The sequence below is a fragment of the Mixophyes fleayi genome, chromosome 1, assembly GCF_038048845.1.
Source record: "Mixophyes fleayi isolate aMixFle1 chromosome 1, aMixFle1.hap1, whole genome shotgun sequence".
In the NCBI taxonomy this organism is placed as follows: domain Eukaryota; kingdom Metazoa; phylum Chordata; class Amphibia; order Anura; family Limnodynastidae; genus Mixophyes; species Mixophyes fleayi.
This window is the reverse complement of record NC_134402.1, coordinates 33,416,026-33,435,555: the sequence shown is the minus strand read 5'-3', so window position 1 is coordinate 33,435,555 and position 19,530 is coordinate 33,416,026. Positions and strand designations below refer to the sequence as shown.

Below are 19,530 nucleotides of genomic sequence, written 5' to 3'. Positions count from 1 at the left end.
GCTGTTCACTATAATCTGCTAACATCTTGACCCCCCTTTATCCTCAATGGGAAACCTTGGTCTAAGGAATCTCTGGAGGCAAAAATCTCAGTGATCCACAAAGAGGGCAAAGTTACCTAGATTTGCAATAGCTACCGTCCATTTTCCCTCCTTAATAATAATGTGAAATTATACAATAAAATTCTTGCAAATAGACTTAATTTGGTAGTCCCATCCCTAATCCATTATGATCAGGTAGGATTTGTCCTGGGCTGTCAGGCATCCTCAATACAGTGAAAACTCCAGCCATTATTACCTCTTTAGATGCACAGGAGGCTTTCAATAGAATATCCTAGCGCTTCATGTCTCGAACTTTAACAAAATCCGGCATCTCTGGAAGCTTTCTCACTCTCAGCTTACTCATGTTATGATGTAATGGTACGCGCCTAGGATGCCACCTCTCCCCTCTGATCTTTGCCCTGGTTATAGAGCAGCTTGTGGCAACCATTCATCATCATCATCATCATCATCATTTATTTATATAGCGCCACTAATTCCGCAGCGCTGTACAGAGAACTCATTCACATCAGTCCCTGCCCCATTGGAGCTTACAGTCTAAATTCCCTACTATAGACACACACTCACACACAGAGACAGACAGACAGAGACTAGGGTCAATTTTTTTTTTTTTTTGATTGCAGCCAATTACCCTACCAGTATGTTTTTGGAGTGTGGGAGGAAACCGGAGCACCCGGAGGAAACCCACGCAAACACAGGGAGAACATACAAACTCCACACAGATAAGGCCATGGTCGGGAATCGAACTCATGACCCCAGTGCTGTGAGGCAGACGTGCTAACCACTAGGCCACTGTGCCATTCGAGCCTGTCCAGACATAAAGGATGTGTGGACTGGGGATCTTGAGAGCATGTTATCTCTATTTGCTGATGATTTCCTCTTGACCCTCCAGCACACGAGAATATCTCTCCCCATCCTGTTCAGAATTCTGGATCATTATGTTAGTCCCTCAGCCTATGAAGTCAGAAGCTATGCTACTTAACCTGTCAGAAGGGATGTAAGTATCTGTGCTTCTTCCAGGAAAGGATGTATGGTGGCTGCCAATGCAGTTGGGAATATGAGGGGAGGGGGGTCCCAACCCCCCAGGTAATAGTACACAAATTTTTTCCAGAGGAGAAACCCTCCGGAGTCCCAGGCACCTTGTGAAAAATTTGTGTACTATGCTACTTAACCTACCTAGTCGAGATGGTCAATAAATCACCCCTCAATTTATCCCCCCCACCTATTTCCCCGTTTGAAAAGTTGTGTGTCTCCTCACCCCTCCAAAAGGGCATGATTTTCTTTATTACAGTATTGCTTTTGATGCTATATCGACCTATGTATACAGACACGAGAGGGAGTGCGAGAGGGACCTGGGTCGCCCCTGAGGAGAACTATTAGGAAATTATTAGAAAACAGGTGGCCACCAGTTCCATCTCTACATTGATTAAGGAGAAGGCTTATAAAGTGTATTACAGATGATATTTCACCCCTGTTAAACTTGTCAAAATGTATCCCTCTAGCTCCTCAACTTGCTGGCATGGTTGTGGGTTTGTTTATACACATTTGGTGGTCATGTACAAAACTGTCCTCCTTTTGGTCAGAACCTTGCACTCCTGACAAGCATTCCGCAAAATTGGCTTCCCATATTTTTCCTGCTGTGAGATGCTTAATTGCCAAGACATGGAATCAATTCGACCCTCCCCGCATTTCTGCTCTGAAGTCCTATATTTGGTTCATTGGCCAGATGGAGAAGATTAACCACTATTTACATGACAAGGAAGACATATTTCATCCAGTCTGGGCACCCTGGCTCTACCTATGACTCTAATCCCCCACTTGACTTGACTCTCTTTAGTATTGCATATCTTTCCTGCCCTATGGCTAGACTCACAAAACCCCATTCTATGGGTTGAGACCCTCGCCGACATCTCACCATCTATACCTCTTCAAGGTTTTACCCCCTACACATGATGACCACGCACCCCTCATTCTCCTTCTTCCCTTCCCTCTCCAACCTTATATTTACAAATGCTGGTAACAAAATGTAAACAATCTTGGCGTTATCTTATGAAATGTTTATGGTTTACTATTCCATATTCTGTAACTTTCGCATTGTTTGTCTTTCCTTTTCTCTTCCTTGTTTGTTATTATGTACCCTATGTTTTGTTCTTTGTTTATGTTTGTATTTGATGTTACCAAAATAAAAAGTTATAAAAAAAATAGTGAATATCACTAGCATTTTATCTATCATTAATTCGACATAGCTGTTTTCTAATTGTCAGGTGTAATTAATAAGAAGTTCTTCTTGTATTACCTGTTTTATTTATAAAGATTTGCCTTGAAAGTAAAATTGTGATGATATTTTTAAAAGAAATAACTTTGTTTATATATGCTATCTTTATTACAATGGTTAAGAAACAGTTTTAAATTACATTTTGTTTAAGAATGTCATCAAAACCTCCTAAAGCACTACTACGCATTTTTTCATTTGATCTATATTTAAACCATGTAAGTATTTGTTAATCTTACATAAATGTCATTCTAATTGTCATAATGGATATAATGGAGATAAAGATCTTAATATCATTTAATAGAGCGTACAATAGACATAGAAAATTGTGCTGTAACTAAACCGTGGGACTTTTTATATGTATAATTTTTTTGTGGCTGTTGCAAGACTTTTTTTTTAAATTCAGGCTACATGCCAGATACTTTTGTAAAAAAAAAGGGTTTTGGAGGAGACACTGTATTTTTGGTTTCTGGAAGTGATAAAATCTGTGTCTTAGGAATGTAAATAGATTTTAATTATAACTGAAACATCTGGCTGGTTCAGGCTACATCCAACAGGCAAATGCCTTTGTGTTAAAAGTCACAAAAATGCAATATCTCTGCGTCTGTGGGCTTGGACAAGGATGTCCGCATGTTCTGCGTTATTGTGCGTGGATCCAGTAAATATCCTGAAAAATGAGTTCTTCTGTTCCGTAATGTGACATAACCAGCACAGTCCTGACTGATGAGATGATCTCCTGCACATTTCTCAGCAGAATTTCTACAACACATGTAGGTTTTGTTAAGCTATATTGGTGTAATTATTGGTGGGCCCGGAATATAATTTAAAATTGCTAGTAGTTTAGGTGTTGGTGGCTCCTGTGATATTGATTCTGTTGGGAGATCAGCGCTGCGGCTGCCTCCGGTGCTCTGGTGGACTCTTGTGTGGGGGAAGTGAGGTGCCGCCGGGTCTGTCCGCTTGTGCCTACTGCGCATGTGCAGAGACTTCTGCTTCCTCTGCTATGTATATGTCCAGGGCTGCCATCAGAAACTGGGGGGCCCAGTACTAATTAATCTGGCAGCCCCCTCCTCACTCATCGCATTAAATCCCCCCTTCCTCTGCACATCACATGCACAGTTCACTTACCTGTTGTTCACATGATGGGAGACTCCCAGTAACTGATAGAGAGGCAGCGCGTCGCTCAGTGATGACGTCACTGCGCAAAACACTTTATTACAAAATAAATAAAAATCTAGCCTTCTGTGCTTGATCCTGTGTGGTGCATCACTACAAAACTGAAATTAAGAGGGTGGTGGGGGTATCAGGTAGCATAGTATAGAACGGAGAACAACCTGTGGCTCTCCCACTATTGGGGAACTACAAGTCTCACAACAGCTGAAGAGCTACAGGTTGCCAGTGTTGTATACAGCAATCCTTGGCTGCCCCCTGTCCATTATACCTAAAAAAAAAAGTGGGTTTGATGAAACATATGAGCACAATTTCTAAAAAGTATTTATTAAAAAAAATCTAATTAAAGTATACAGTATCTTAAGGTTACCTCTTCTTGATCCAGAGAGATTTGGCGCTGACTGCACTAATCCTGAGCAAGAAATTACTCCCCCACACCCCAATCATTATCTCTGTACAGAGCTAAATAGATGACATGGGATTGGTCACTGATTCCCAGTCTGAATGACTGGACCAGTCAACCAATGAGAAACATGGGAAACATTCCAAACCATTTCCCATGTATCTGTTTAGTTGGCCACTGCAAACATTTAGAAGGTCAGTGTAGGAGACTCTGGGTTTCATTTGGTGCTGGTAAAACTGCATATTCTATAACTGTCACGAGCTGCGGCGGTGTGCCGCATCCTGGCGTGATGTAGCAGCTGAGCAGGTGCATTAGTTACAATGCACTGTTAGCGTTGTGGCATAGAGTAGCAGGGTGCAGGGACATCCTCCAACTCCAGGGGTAGTTCTCGCATGATTCTAATTTGTTCATTTATATATTTATACATGTTCCTGGTTTATGATATAACCTATGCTAGTTCTAAGCCAGTAATTAATTAGCAGCATCCTGAGGCTGATTGTCAGCCCTGTCCTCCTCCTTTCTGATTTGTCCATTAAAGTATTTAAGGCAGTAAGGACTGGGCCTCACTGCCGGTTATAGCGTGCTGTTCCCAGTATTGCTGCCTGCTTCTCTGCTGTGTTGGTGTTAAACCTCAGATTGTTCTCTCGTGTATGACCTCTGCCTGTCCCTGGATTCTGAATATTTGCCTGTGACCCTGATCTTCTGCCTGTACCCGGATTCTGAATATTTGCCTGTGGCCCTTATCCAGCTAGCACCTGTCATCTCCACCTGTGCACAGCCACTCCGCAGATCTCCGGCCGGTCCCTACTCTGTGTATTACCGTCTGTTCCAGTGCGCCACCGTGTGGGCATAAACTTGTACTACACTGAGTGTAAGCCCTGGGAGCATCCGAGTACCTGTGAGCATAACCAGTCTCTACGGGAAAGGCGGCTGCTATAGGTGAAGACCTCTGCTGCTAGTTCTACAAGTGTATGATGCACTCGTGGCCATAACAATAACCATGTGAATTTTGGCCTCTGTACGCTGAATGTAATTCTTAAGATCTGTTCCTCTTTTCTATGTAGATAATCGCACCACCATGCTGTAAATAATTTTCCATTTGCTTTTTCTTTGAATAAAGAAAAGAGCCCATTGCTGTCAAATAGTGTTCTGTATCCCAAGGTAAACAGTGCAAGTTTTACAACGTTCTTGTTCCTCTTCCCATTGTTCAATTGACAGCTGCAGCACAGCTAGAATCTCAAATCATTTTTTATAATTGTTTTACAGCAGATCTGCAGGGAAAGGTTGTTCCAGGGAACCTGACAGTGAAGTTGTGGGTGCGGAGATAAGCAGCCATAGCTAGTGATCACATGTATGGATCTATACAATGAAGGTATCCACTGGGTTATGAAGGGCCAACCACGGAAAGCAATGCGCCCACAAAATAGTGCGTCACTGGAGATATTGCTGTCTCTATTGTACAGGGGTCGCTAGAATGGTATCGGTATAAAATACTAAAAAAGTCAAATGAGGCTGTATTGTATTTGATTATAGCATTTTGATATAATTTTTCAGATATTTTATAGGCTATACAAAACTACCCACACATAAGACAAATTGTGTCCACACGTTTTTCATCATGCCCACATAGAAGTCACTAGAATGTTCTCTGTATTTTATATTGTTCAATAAGATGATCTCTGTATTGTATATCGGTCTCTAGAATACTCTGTCTATTGCATAGAGTTCACTGGAATGCTCTCTGTGTTGTTTAGAGGTCACTAGAATGCTCTCTATGTTGTATAGAGGTAACTAGAATGCTCTCTGTATTGTAAAGAGGTCACTAGAATGCTCTATGTGTTGTATAGCGGCTACTAGAATGCTCTCTGTATTGTAAAGAGGTCGCTAGAATGCTCTCTGTGTTGTATATAGGTAACTAGAATTCTCACTGTATTATAAATAGGTCATTAAGATGCTCTTGTATTGTATATCGATCACTAAAAGTCTCTGCATTGAAACCCCCATGGTCACTGTAGCTTATCCTACCTCGACCTGATACTACTTACTCTGCATGTTCTACCAGCAACAGTCCCACATCCAGTCCGCAACCTACTAACTCTTATTGTCTCTGGTTCGCCCTCTCCTTCCAGAATGTAAGTTATCGGGAGCATGGTCCTCACTACCCTCTGGCTCATGTCTGCAAATCTTTCATGAACCTTGTGTATATTATATGCAGCACAGTGGCCTAGTGGTTAGCACTTCTGCCTCACAGCACTGGGGTCATGAGTTCGATTCCCAACCATAGCCTTATCTGTGTGGAGTTTGTATGTTCTCCCTGTGTTTGCGTGGGTTTCCTCCGGGTGCTCTGGTTTTCTCCCACACTCCAAAAACATACTGGTAGGTTAATTGACTGCTATCAAAAAAAATAATAAAAAAAAATTGACCCTAGTCTCTCCCTATCTGTCGGTGTCTGTGTGTATGTTATGGAATTTAGACTGTAAGCTCCAATGGGGCAGGGACTGATGTGAGTTCTCTGTACAGCGCTGCGGAATTAGTGGCGCTATATAAATAAATGATGATGATGATATATTATATGTCTGCTTTTATGTGCAATTTGTAATTTGTATGGTTTGTGCTGCAGAATTTTGTTACTCAAACCATGTCTGCACAGTTTTCATCAACCCCTTTTTCCCATTGCAGTGTGTTGGTAGAAGACCCTGGGCCACTTGCTTGTGTTCACCCCTGACGACAGAAGTGCCAGCAATCCCCTGGCCTACTGCAAGTCGAACCCCCCAGGAGAGACAATCCTAGCTATAGGTATGTGACCCCTATGATTAGACTGCTGACTCACTGACCTCCATCAGAATTCATTCATATACCTTATAGCTTGTTAAAAAGCAAAACAGGGACAAAAGTCCCACCCACAATCATGATAATCATTAACATTAATTTTTTATAGCGCTAGCAGATTCTGTAGCGCTTTACAATTGGGGATAAACACAGTAATAAACAATACTGGGTAATACAGACAGAGAGAGGTAAGAGGGTCCTGATCGCAAGCTTACAATATATGTAAAGAAGTAAGATTTATGACCTATTACTGTTCATATATGTGTCAAAATAATATATTCCTGTCTGGTTTGGACTGTGTGACTCCTGTGAATGGGAGTAGTTGACCTATGACTCCTCACAAAAAGCTTTGGCAAATGTCATGTAATTAATGTGACGCTCACACCAATTACACACTTTCCAGGGCGATATAACCTATCACTCTTTATAAATGTTACGCTTATTGCACTTATATGGTCGCACATATAGAAGTTTTATAAAAGTAGAATAGAACATGAGCATAGTTCCGACTGTATGCAAATCCAAGCGTATCGCAAGAAGCATTCCGATATGAATCTGAGCGTAAATACGCTCTTCCTAAACGGTACTTGCCCTATGCGGACACACAGAACAGAGTGCAGTTTACATACAGGTGTATGCGCAATATAAGGTCACATCAGAACGCATAAAAAAAAAAAATATATATTATAATATAAATGAACAACCTTTTTTTTACATTAATTATATAAATTAGGATGTTCTTAATGTGTACTGTACATACAATGCGTTTGTATAGTCTATCTTACTTGCACACCCATGTTCTGTGCTAGCTAATCACACACATACATTTACTTTTCCAAACAAAGACTATGCTGTGCTAATCATCACAATCAGTCGGCAATTACACCTATTGGTGGAAATGATAGATCTGAAAGCAAGCGTGCCTAAGAGAAACCCAGGACTTGAATCAGCTGCAATTGCGTTGGAACATCTTTGCTGTACATTGCCTACGTCCGAATGCCGCTTCCCACCCCCTTTCCACTCTTCAAGTCGTAGGTAGTCATAAGTGTGTCATTTGCGTTTGGACATGATTTGCATGCAGTTGCGTTCATTGGCGTTTATTTAATTGCGCTTTATTGACTATTTCACACGAGATACAGCACACAAACGAACTTATGTCTGAACATGAATCAGGCTTTTAATGCCTACTTTGGTCATATCAGCTGAACACCATAATTGGGATTTCTTCTTCCCTCTAGCCACACATGAATGACACCACATATGCTACAACATCGGCCCTATTAGATGAGAAGTAAACAGGGTGGCGTAGAAAATTGTAACGTCACCAGCTTTAAGATGGAAAAAGCTGCATTTGATGTAAACCATGTCTAAGATCAGTCTTCCTTTAAATTTTAAAACCGCTAAGTGATAAATATACTTAAAGAAGCAACATCTTAGAATAAGCATTAGCATTGTGAGTGTGACTAAGACCACTGCTTTATAGATAGTGACGGATTTCCTTTTATTTAGCTGGTTTGCAAAACTTTAGTATATACATTTTTTATGCTGTTGGAGCCGAGTACCTTCTGATGCTGAATCCAGACCGCTGCCTGCTAAAATTCACACCAAAAAGTGTTTTATTTGTTAGACATGTGGCCCTAGTTGTCCCGTGTATTTATGCTGTGGTGCTAATCCACTAGTTACTGTTCTGTAAAATATATATGTCTATTCAAATCACCCTATGGTGATACTGTACATCCCTCTTCCTTATGATTCTGCCTTGTAATTTACTATGGGTAAAAAATTAAGGGGATCTATTTATGAAGTGTACATTTTCCCCCTTTTTCCCAATTCATCAGGGCGTTACCGCAGGATATTGCCGGAGTTTACCCCTCAGGCAAAAAGTTTCACTGGATTATTCGGCTTCTGATATAAGAAGGATCCTGGCAGTGTATGTACCACCGGAATCCTCTTGTCGGAGATGGCAATAGTAGGGTCTACCAGGGGGAAAATGTATGTATTCTCCAGTCCCTACCTCCCATGGTTTGAGCAGCGTTGCTGCAGCCTTTAATAAAGTATTTTTTCTCTTTCGCTTTTATTTACATTTTTTAATAACATATTTAACTTTTTATTTCAGCTGCTCCACGAGAATATCATGGTAAATTGCAGGTTTTTTTTGCTGTGATAAGCAGTCAGACAATTTGTCCTACTGATGTACATTGACATTTACAGATTGGTGTTGGTGAGCATCTGGAAGACTGACCACTTTCCATATATTTCTGGGATCAGACAAGGCTGCGCTCTTTCACTCCTTCCTTTTGTTTGTTGTATAGAGCTCTTCACATCTGACAGACTCGAGAGATCAGATGGATCACCGTACCAGGACCTGACTGATATGAGGCCAAGTTAGGGCCTGATTAAGGGTTCTGACCGCCCTAGGCTAATACACCCGTAGTGTGTATTAGCCTAGGGTACTACATGCTCTCACGTCTCCATAAGATCCTCACGTACTCTTCTGACCGGTGTTGGCGGGGTTGCTCCCAGTATTTAGCACCTTCCTCCATATCTGGTGGGGATGCCCAAAGCTTAATCACTTTTGGACTAAGGTTAAGCAATTGATTCAATCAATCCTTCAGATCAATATTCCTCTGGAGCCCAAATTGTTCCTTACAACCTTGGGAGCACCCTCAGCGACCAGTTATCAGAACAAGTTAGCTCAGCATATCGTCTCGGCAGCTACCTGCCAAACCGCTGCTGACTGGTGACAACAGGCTGCCCCACCCCTCCAGGCCATTAGTAATAGAGTATGGCAGACCCAACGTATGGAATATATGACCTGTGTTATTTGCAATTTTTTGAGAGCCTTCACCAAGTTTTTGCAAGTTGTGCAAAAACTTTTGTTGAAAGCCATTGCCGTTTTAAATTTCCTCTTCAAAGTCGCCAAATATCGGCTACTTGCAGAATCCGCTGCGTAATACATTTACCTCCTGGAGTCAGTTAAACCAGATTTGTAGAAACCAAAGACAACCCACAAGCTCAGTAGAGCTAAAGACACAATGGAGTCTGTTCAAGCATGGTGGCTTAGTGGTTAGCACTTCAGCCTTACAGCCCTGGGGTCATGAGTTCAATTCCCAACCATGGCCTTATCTGTGAGGAATTTGTATTTTCTCCCCGTGCTTGCGTGGGTTTCCTCCGGGTGCTCCGGTTTCCTCCCACACTCCAAAAACATAGTGGTAGGTTAATTGGCTGCTAACAAATTGACCCTAGTCTGTGTGTCTTTCTGTGTGTGTGTGTGTGTGTTTTTGTGTTAGGGAAAATAGACTGTAAGCCCCCAAGGGGGCAGGGACTGATGTGAGCGAGTTCTCTGAACAGTGCAGCAGAATTAGTGGCGTTATATAATTAAATGGTGATGATGATGATGATGATGATGATGGTTTTCTTGGTTAAGCATCCAAACAGAAGGTAAACAACGTTATTGCTGGTCAGCATGTGTGGTGGAACAAAATTTCCTGCAATTGGAAAAGGATTTAGGAGATATAGGAGGATCCTGAAAATCGTGCCCAATGAAAACAGCCTAAGAATTATGAACATTCTGGAGGAAACTAATCTAGAGGTTTCTTCACCAGTAACATCACTGGTGAGCAGTTGGCATTTGATGAAGAGCACTGTGCCTGAATTGCAGGACACAGACTCACCTCGGCACACTATACTGTAATAAAATTATTTCCAGACTAAGTGCTCTATTTATCAAAGGGTGATAAACCATAAATCCTGTGAAAACGAGAGTACAGCAGAGTACTGCCATGTCCTCCGATTGCTAACGCAATCTCGGGTTGGCGTTAGTCTGGGGTGCTGTTTTTTATCTTTTTTTGTCATAAAAATGATATATTTTATTGAATCTCTAACTGGAAGCCTCAGCAGACTCACACGTGTATAGCACCCTCCGCCAACCTGGGGAGCGGTAAGACTTCTCTTACTGCTGCTGGCCAGTGTCGTCAAGGAGCTGAGCATCCCCGAATTATTATTTTCTTTTGATGTGACAAGCAGCGATAAAAAATCTTATCAGATGGGTCTTGGTAAATGGACCCCTAAGGAAAAAGCCATGCAAGAAACACGAAAGTCTCCAAATATTTTAAAAAGCCTCCTTTCAGATCTCTCAAGGCCTGCCACTGGCTAAAAGGCATGAATTTAAAGAAGTAACACAAATCCTCAGAGATAAAGGTATCTAATAATGATGGGTTACGCTCTTTGCCTCCAAACATGGGGGTCTATTTCATAATTGCAAACTTTTTGGAGTTGGCGTAGAGGAGCCTCCCTGGGGTAGGTGGGCGTGCGGGGCTCCAATATTGCGTCATTTTGGCCCCGCCCCTGTGACATAATGACGCAAACGCGTCATTTTACAGCAGGGACGGGGCCAATTGCTGCGATTCCCGGAGAATCAAAGCATTTTAGCCCTAATTCCTAGTGAAGTGGGCGCATGCAGGAGTTTGCCACACTCTCCCGGGAGTCCGTGAGACCCACCCGAAATGCGGGAGTCTCCCGGACATTTCGGGAGAGTTGGCAAGTATGGTCTATTTACCAACGCCCGTCAGATATCAAGATTTTATATCCCTGCTTATCGCAGAGATAGAAAATCTTTTAACTTGCAATTTAACAAATATATGTCACTTGGGCAGCTGAGCCCACTGGCTGCCAGCAGTGAGAAGAGCCACTCGCCAGACCGGTGAAGATTGCTTCTCCACGTACTTGAGTCTGCAAACCAGCTGGCACATGAGCACTAGAAGCCTGGAAAAATGCTGTCCAAAAATAGTTGTCAACCTGATTCTAAAACATATTGATGTATACAGTATGCTTGTTAAAGACCTGTAATCAATTAACTTGAATAATCTCTGGAAAGACATAAAAAGAACAGTTGATGCGTTGTATGAATGGCTGGAACTGCAATTTCACACGGCCTGAAATACTGAAGAAATACTGAGAAATACTGAGAAATACTGCTATATAAGGGGTCAGGGAACTTTTTTACCTTTTACCCAAAAATATATTTAGATACGCCGTTACCCCTTTGATTTGAAAGGAAGGAAATCATATATTCTTAATTATTGGAATTCAAAATTTTATTGAATCTATTCAAAATTTCTTTGAAAGCTTCAACTTCAAAACTTCAGGTTTTGGAGAAATGAGGTTGCTTCATTTTTAATCCGAGAGCATCAATATTGGGGCATTTTGATGTCAAAACAATTTGGATACAGTCTTCAGCGTCCAATCGATTTCTCTGCTTTGTTTTTATGTTTGTTAGAGTGGAAAATCCTTGTTCGCAAAGGTAGGTTGTTGCAAAAGGCAGCAACTTTTTGACTGCCTCCTCGTGTGCAATTTTGATGTCTTTGCAGCTGTTGACATCCAAAAATATGACAGATCTGCTTTGTTTTCAAATGCAATACGTGCTTCATTATTGCATCAAAGCTCAAAAAGTGCCTCTGCCAACCCTTGAGGTTCTTCTGGTACAAAAGCAATTTCACATTTAAAGGGGTTTACAATCCAACTGACAGCATGTGAATCGGCAGCATTACCCCCAGGAATTTAATTTTTACCTCATTTGAGGTAATTTACCCCTGTTCCCTGACCACTGTGCTATATATTGTGGATCCTAGATGACATTGAGGGAAGATCCTGTGCTAGTGCAATGTAGCTGATTTTGTACTGAAAAGAGCAACTGGTTTGAGGACGTTCATTGCCATTTACCAATGAGAGAAAATACAACTTTCTTTCTTCTTTCTTATCTGGTCTCTCTCTCTTTTCTTTTTTAAATCTTTTTTTCTAAATCTTTTTTTCCTTTCCTTAATCTTTTATATTGTTCTTTTTCTTTCTTTTTTTTTTAGACTGCATTACCTTTAATGTCCATTAGAGGTCTCCAGAATACTGTAGTTTGCTTTCTTTAAAACTGTAGACTAGAGATATTGTACAAAGGTGATCTGGGACACTCAGTTGACATTGTTGTTTTTGTGTAAGACTAATAATAGCTCTCATGCTGTTATTTGGTACTGCATCACTGCAAAGTGTTATCTTTTTTTTTTTTTTTTTAAATTCAGTGTGTTTCATTTTTCAGCAAAGTTTTACAAACAAAACTCCATAATAAAAAACAGACAAGTAAAACAGAAACTAACAGGCATCACGTATTACGCAGATGAAGGCCGTGCAAAGCGGAACATTAGTTTCGGAGGGATGAGCCAAAGACAACATGAGTATATCAATGCAGGCAGTGCAGAAATATTTACAAAGTACGATGCAATATATAACGGAGAGTGCAAACAATGTACAAATGTTTCCATACTTCAAAAGGACATTTCCTGCTAGCATAACCAAAAGCGTTCATGGCCCACCGTAACTAGCTTGACCCAATCACGAACATGAGGGCTAGTAAAGGCCATCCACTGTCTGGCTATTCAGACCTTAAGAAATGTATTTGTGTTAGCTAAATTTAGTTAAGTATTGAGGCATCAGTCCATTTACCATATCCTCCAGCTGCGAACCAAAGACACAAGTGCCAGGTGGGTATACTGACCCCCTCACCCCAGTCGTATTAATACACTGAATGACTCTGTACCAAAAGCGCTTAGTGTCAGGACACTGCCATAGAAGATGACGGAAATTAAAGCAGGGGCCCCCACATTTCGGACACTAAGTAGTCTGGTCAGATCTACAAGGAGTAAGGTATGCTTTATGGAGAATATATGAATCTGAATATAGAGGGTCCTTACCCGCCCTTGTAGGACCACGATCAACGCCTCAGCCATTGAGTCAGACAATAAACCAGAGGTCATATAGAGCATTAAAGGTTTCCAATAACTTGGGAACATAAAACACTCTGTGTTGATTATAAAGTTCTATAGGGACGCCGTCCACATGGGGGCTTTCTCATTATAAAAGGACAATTGTGGCATCATCCACCTCTTCCAGCATCAACGGAGAATCCAAAAACAATCTGCTGATAGAATAGGGGTACAAATTTTGTCTAAATAGCCAGATAAGCCCCTCTTCGTGTCGGAGGTAGTCAATCTGTTGACGGTAAGACTGTCGACACCAATATATCAACAGTCCGACTGTCAACAGGTTCAGTATGTCGATATGGTTAAAATGGCAACATTTTGACTGTTGACAGAAGCTAAAGTCGACAGTCACAATTAGAGATGGGCGGGTCCGGCTCCCCGAGAACCGAATCCATCCGAATATCGCCTATCCGAGTACCGAGCCGAGTAGCTCGGTACTCTCCCGCCTGCTCCGAATCCAAATCGAGGCAGAACGTCATTGTGACGTCGTCGGGGCTCGGATCTCGCGATACTTCAAGATTATAAATACACGCCTCCACAGCAATCCATCGCCATTTGACAGAGGGAGAGAGCAAGGTGTAGTCATAGGCTAATTAGAGCAGGGACAGAGAATACAATATTCTTATTCCAATTGAGCTATCAAAAATCGCTACAGAAGAGAGGAGGATAGAGGAGTTTTTTTTTTTTCAATATTTGGCACTCCCCAGTGCTTTTGGGATGTCCCCCATAATTGTGCATAAATATTTCTGGCTGTGAAAATTACTATCTGTCAGCAGTATCTACCAAATACTTTTTAGCACTCCCCAGTGCTTTTGGGGTGTCCCCCATAATTGTGCATAAATATTTCTGGCTGTAAAAATTACTGTCAGCAGTATCTACCAAATACTTTTTAGCACTCCCCAGTGCTTTGGGCTCAGAGTGGATTCAAAGCAGTCCACATATGAGCAGAATGAGCAACCAGGTTCTGTCACCAGTCCTGATGGTAGTGTTCCCAGTACGTCATCTGGGCAAGGCGATGTCAAACTACACAGTGTTTCAAAATCAGTCCAAAAAACACACACCAAAATTTTTTTTACTGTGTTGAAGCGAAAAAGAAGTGTAACTGAGGAAAAGTTAAGTGCCGATAATTTTTTTTTGCCAACATGCCATTCTATACACGCAGTGGCAAAGAGAGAATGAGGCCTTCACCTTTGTCTATTAGTGGCAGATCTAAAAATGTTACCGAGCCTACAAGTGGTGCACAACTACTGTTGCGCGTCAAAGCCGAGCTGCAAGATAACAGTAAGGCATTAGAGGATAATGTTTGCTCTGAATCAGAAATGACACCAATCCCTGTGGAGAGTCCATCCAACAGTGGGATGTCTAATCGTGAGCATTCTGTTAGTGTACCCATAAAGAAGGGCCCTTTCAGCAGTTCTGCTGATGTGTGCCTGAACAGCCCGAGTGTAGCCGGTGATACACCAAGTGAGGATGATACTTTGTCTTTAGAAGAGGATGTGGGGGAGATTTGGGTATCCGACGATGAGGATGCGGTTGATTGTGTAAGTCCTGCAGCAGTGTGGCACTAGTGGGAGCAGTTCTGGCATGTGAGGTTCTGGCACCAATATGCACTTTCCAAACACAAGCAGGGATGACGCAGGGGGCAGACCACAACAGTTTAACATCTGGGCTGGTTTGAAAGATTTTTTAAAAAAAATGTGTGACCTTGACCATAACTCCAACCAATCCTACTATTAACATGCAAAGGATGGGGGAGGGCCTATCAGGGATTAAACTGTATATGTACTAATTTACAGTCATAAGGTTTGGGTGTAATATACACCTAAAGATGAGTGCTCAATTGCTAAGAGTCATTGATGAAGAGGAAGACAAGCAGGCTTGTAATAGAATTTGCAAGACCAAGTAATTTGAATTCCAAAAGTGGTGCACAACTACTGTTACGTGTGAAAGCCGAGCTGCAAGAAAACACTAAGGCCAATCCCTGTGGAGAGTCCATCCAACAATGGTATGTCTAATCGTGAGCATTCTGATAATGTACCCATAAAGAAGGGCCCTTTCAGCAGTTCTGCTGATGTGTACCTGAACAGCCCGAGTGTAGCCGGTGATACACAAATTGAGGATGCCACTTTGGAATTAGAAGAGGATGAGGGGGAGATTTGTGTAGGCGACGAGGGCGCTAATGATGATGTGGATGATTAGGATGCAGACATATACCAAACTGCCTTTGTCCATTTCTTTTAATATTCTAATTCTACAGTCTATGCAGGCTGCTTCTTTTCTATTTTAATACAAGTGGGTGGGGAGGCAGATACCAAACTGCCTTGGTCCATTTATATTTTATATTGTTCAGTCTATCCAGGCTGCTTTTTTTCTATTTTACTCCTAGTGGAGAGGGGATCATCTGATGCAGACAGATACCAAACTACCTTGGTCCATTTATTTTTTAAATTGTTCAGTCTATCCAGGCTGCTTTTTTTCTATTTTATTCCTAGTGGAGAGTGGATCTGATGCAGACAGATACCAAACTACCTTGGTCCATTTATTTTTTATATTGTTCAGTCTATCCAGGCTGCTTTTTTTCTATTCAACTACAAGTGGAGGGTGGAGGGGGGGGAGGGGCTATAGAGACAGAAACCAAACTGCCTTTGTCCATTTCTTTAGATATTTAACTAGAAGTGTAGGGTGTAATATACACCCAAAGACGATGGCTGCATTGCCAATATGCATAGATGGAGAGGAAGACAATCTGGTTTGTGTGTAGAATTAATGAAGGCCTACCTACCAGGAATTAAACAGTTTTTTTCATAATTTATTAGCTTTACAATTATATTACTTATCCAAGAAACAGGTGGAGCACTAAATTTGGTTATTTTATGCCCAAAAACATTGATTTTTAAACAAAATTGCAAAACAAAACCAAAACCAAAACATGCAATGGCGGTTTTGCAAGACCAAAACCAAAACACGCCGGTAATCCAGATCGAAAACCGAATACAAAACCAAAACACGGGGGTCAGTGACCATCCCTAGTCACAATGTCGACATTCAAACGGCAACAACCCGCCCAACACAACACAGCTGAGAAACCCGCCGGCACAATACACATAATAATAAAACGTTAAATCATAGAAGAAAAACCAGCATACCACCACCACCACTACAGATTAACCCTAGTGCTGCCAGCCTAGACTGGTACTAGCAAAATCGGGGGGACAGAAAGCGTGGGGTCCCCCTGATTGTACTAATACCAGCACTCAGCGCTATAGTTAGGGAACCCGCAGCGTGAGTTCCCCATGCCATAATGACAATCAGCCCCATGCTTGTCAGCATGGGCTGGATTCCCTAGGAAGATGGGGTCCACCAAAAAACAAAAGCAGACCCCCTCATCCTCCTAGGGGTATCCTCGGTGGTGGGTGTGGGAGAAAATAAACTTATTTGATAGAAAACATGGTGCACTACAGGTCAAGGCAAGCCCAGGCTGCCATTAACAATTTGGGCATGCTGGCGCTTGTAGTACTAGTTCCCACGGTCCAGCTCTGTCCACACCTGGGCTCTATCAGGATATGTCAGCTTGCCTCTATTCTCTACACTCTCTGAACTTCATGGCAGACCACCCAGATTAGCTGAACATAAAAAAACAAAACAAAATTGCTCCTTTCGATCTAGTGAGACCAGACTCATATAGAGCTTCTCCCTTTCAAGGCTCTGTGGGCCCGAGTTTATAAAAAAAAATGATATAACCGTTGGTGCGTCTCTCAGTCAAAGACCTACACAAATCAGATAACTTGCCACCCATGACCTGAAAGAATTCCAATAATGATGCATTATGTAGGAAGGCTCCACACATGGATCATTTTATTCCAAGAGTAATACAATAATTTAATGTACAATTGATGTTAATGCTCTTAGATACAAACATAATATAATTCAATGTTTTATTTAATGCTCAAAAGATAATTCCACCCAAAGCTAAAAATGCACTAGACTGAGGGCACCCTGACCCCAAAAGGTTATTTACTTGGGGTCTGGTGTTCAAGCCATCCAGCAAATGCCCAATGTCATACTGGTGCCTGCCTTTGCTTGTGTTGCCCTTGCGCACTCCTGCTGGCACAGTGGTGTTGGTGAACAACTGTTTTATAAAAAAAAACAAAAACCAGTGGGAATGGAGAGAGTTCTGTTCTGTCCTCTGCACTCTCTTCGTCCATTGATAACACCTTGCCAGTGAAAGCGTTTGGGAGCAAGTGACGTTAGAAGAGAAGCGCTTTGCTCCTTTTCCTATAGCAGTAAATTCCCTGGTGGTCTAGTGGAGAGGAAGTGGTGCAGGAGCCTCACGTTCAAGCAGAGCAACTGCGCATTCACGGAACACGAACCCGGAAGTTCGCACTTCCGATAATACAGTGAACAGTGCAGGGAGGTCACGCGGTGTACCTGGAGGGAGTGCATTGTGCTCATAGGCAAACCGAGGGGGGTTTCTAGTGCCTGGAAACCCCTTTCCAAGCCTGGGACACTGTATAATTGAGGTGGCTGGACCCTGCCCTCGCTTCATACGGCTCTGCTTGAAAAGGGAGAGCTGTGTGCACCTAACAGTAGTGCATGCAGCATTGCCCATGTATATTATAGGGATAGGAAGAGTTGGAGAGCAGCCAAGCACTGTATTATAGCCACGCCCCCATGCATGCTGGCCACGCCCACTGGTGGCGTGGTGTGGAAACCCCCCTCTACAAATCCTGCGTTTACCCCTGGTGCTCTACCTTACTCCTGTGTGCGGCCCCGTTGAAGGCTAGAGGGCCACACTTTTATGTTGCCCCACACTGGTTTAGATTGGTTTTTTTGTGTGATGATGTAAGAGGAAAGACCACAACCAAACAACAGCAATAGGTCTCATTTGAGGCGTATTACTGTATCTCTTGCTTGTATGTTTTAGTACTTTTTTCATTGAACTGCAGAAATGGTGCAACTTCTAAATTGACTTCCTTTTGTTTACATTGTTTTACTCTCAAACCGTGTGAGTTAGAGAGCTCCCTTCTTAAGATGCAAGCAGTGGGTTCTCAGGCAACGTTTGCAATGTCTATTTTAAGCCGTGACTTCCTTTTGCAGCAGTGTACAGAACACAACATAGTTCCCCCACTTTGTGGTCCTGCTTTTATCTGCAAGTGTTCCTATGTGCTAGCAATATCTTATATGCTACATATTCCACTGCAGCTTTGTTAAAAAAACAAAAAAACAAAACCCATAATACAGTATTACCTCCCCACTCCATTACAGCAGCTTAATACACAACCTCAGGACAAGGTCCTAATGGCATATGATACAGGTCTAAAAGCTGAACTATCAGTCCGTTAAGCTTCTGTGACATCACTGTCCCTGGCCCATGTATAAAACCACCAGTCCACACATTTATGGCAACCTGTTGTAAAGTGGTGAAAGGCAGCATGATGATCATAGTTAAGTATAAACACTACAGATATTTTGTAATGCTTGTCAGCGTTACGGTGTGGCCCAGCCCCGAGTGATGGCAGGCAAGGTCACGGAGCCTGCTGTAGTAGAGAGGTGAATGCCTCAGGGTATTGGAGGTGCTGGTGAAGCATGTGATCACAGTACCAGAGAGGACGCCCCATGCTGTCACATGGAGTGCGGCGTGCGGCCCCTACATGGAGGGGCCGTGGCCTATGGCACAGAGAGAAAGCGCCAGAGCTTGAGATAGGGAGGTCAGGTGGAAACCAGAGTCTATATAATAACACCTGCTATTTATAGGACATGGTACACAGGATACACAGTGCACACACAAAACACATGATCCACCATTGTGATGCCTAATATCTTTATAGAACTGCTGTCGCGGAACACGGAACAGTGTCAATCGCGTGGAACTAAGTACTGATTCACTGGTGCTACCCACAGCAAATGGCCAGGAATAAACAACCAGTCTGCAGGAACAATATGGACATCAATCATGGCAAGTTTACAAAAAACAGACAATGTAAAAATATCTTACA

The 19,530-nt window shown here is 42.3% G+C and overlaps 1 long non-coding RNA gene across 2 annotated transcripts in view; it reads left to right on the top strand.

Annotated features, from left to right (window-relative positions):
• LOC142126981 (uncharacterized) overlaps positions 1-19,530 on the top strand; it is a 40,042-nt gene that overhangs the window by 14,908 nt on the left and 5,604 nt on the right. For both annotated transcript variants that reach the window (XR_012685324.1, XR_012685313.1), the window contains exons 2-5: positions 5,166-5,271; positions 6,579-6,695; positions 12,814-12,985; positions 19,363-19,490. This is a non-coding gene — a long non-coding RNA (uncharacterized LOC142126981). The remainder of the gene's footprint in view (positions 1-5,165; positions 5,272-6,578; positions 6,696-12,813; positions 12,986-19,362; positions 19,491-19,530) is intronic.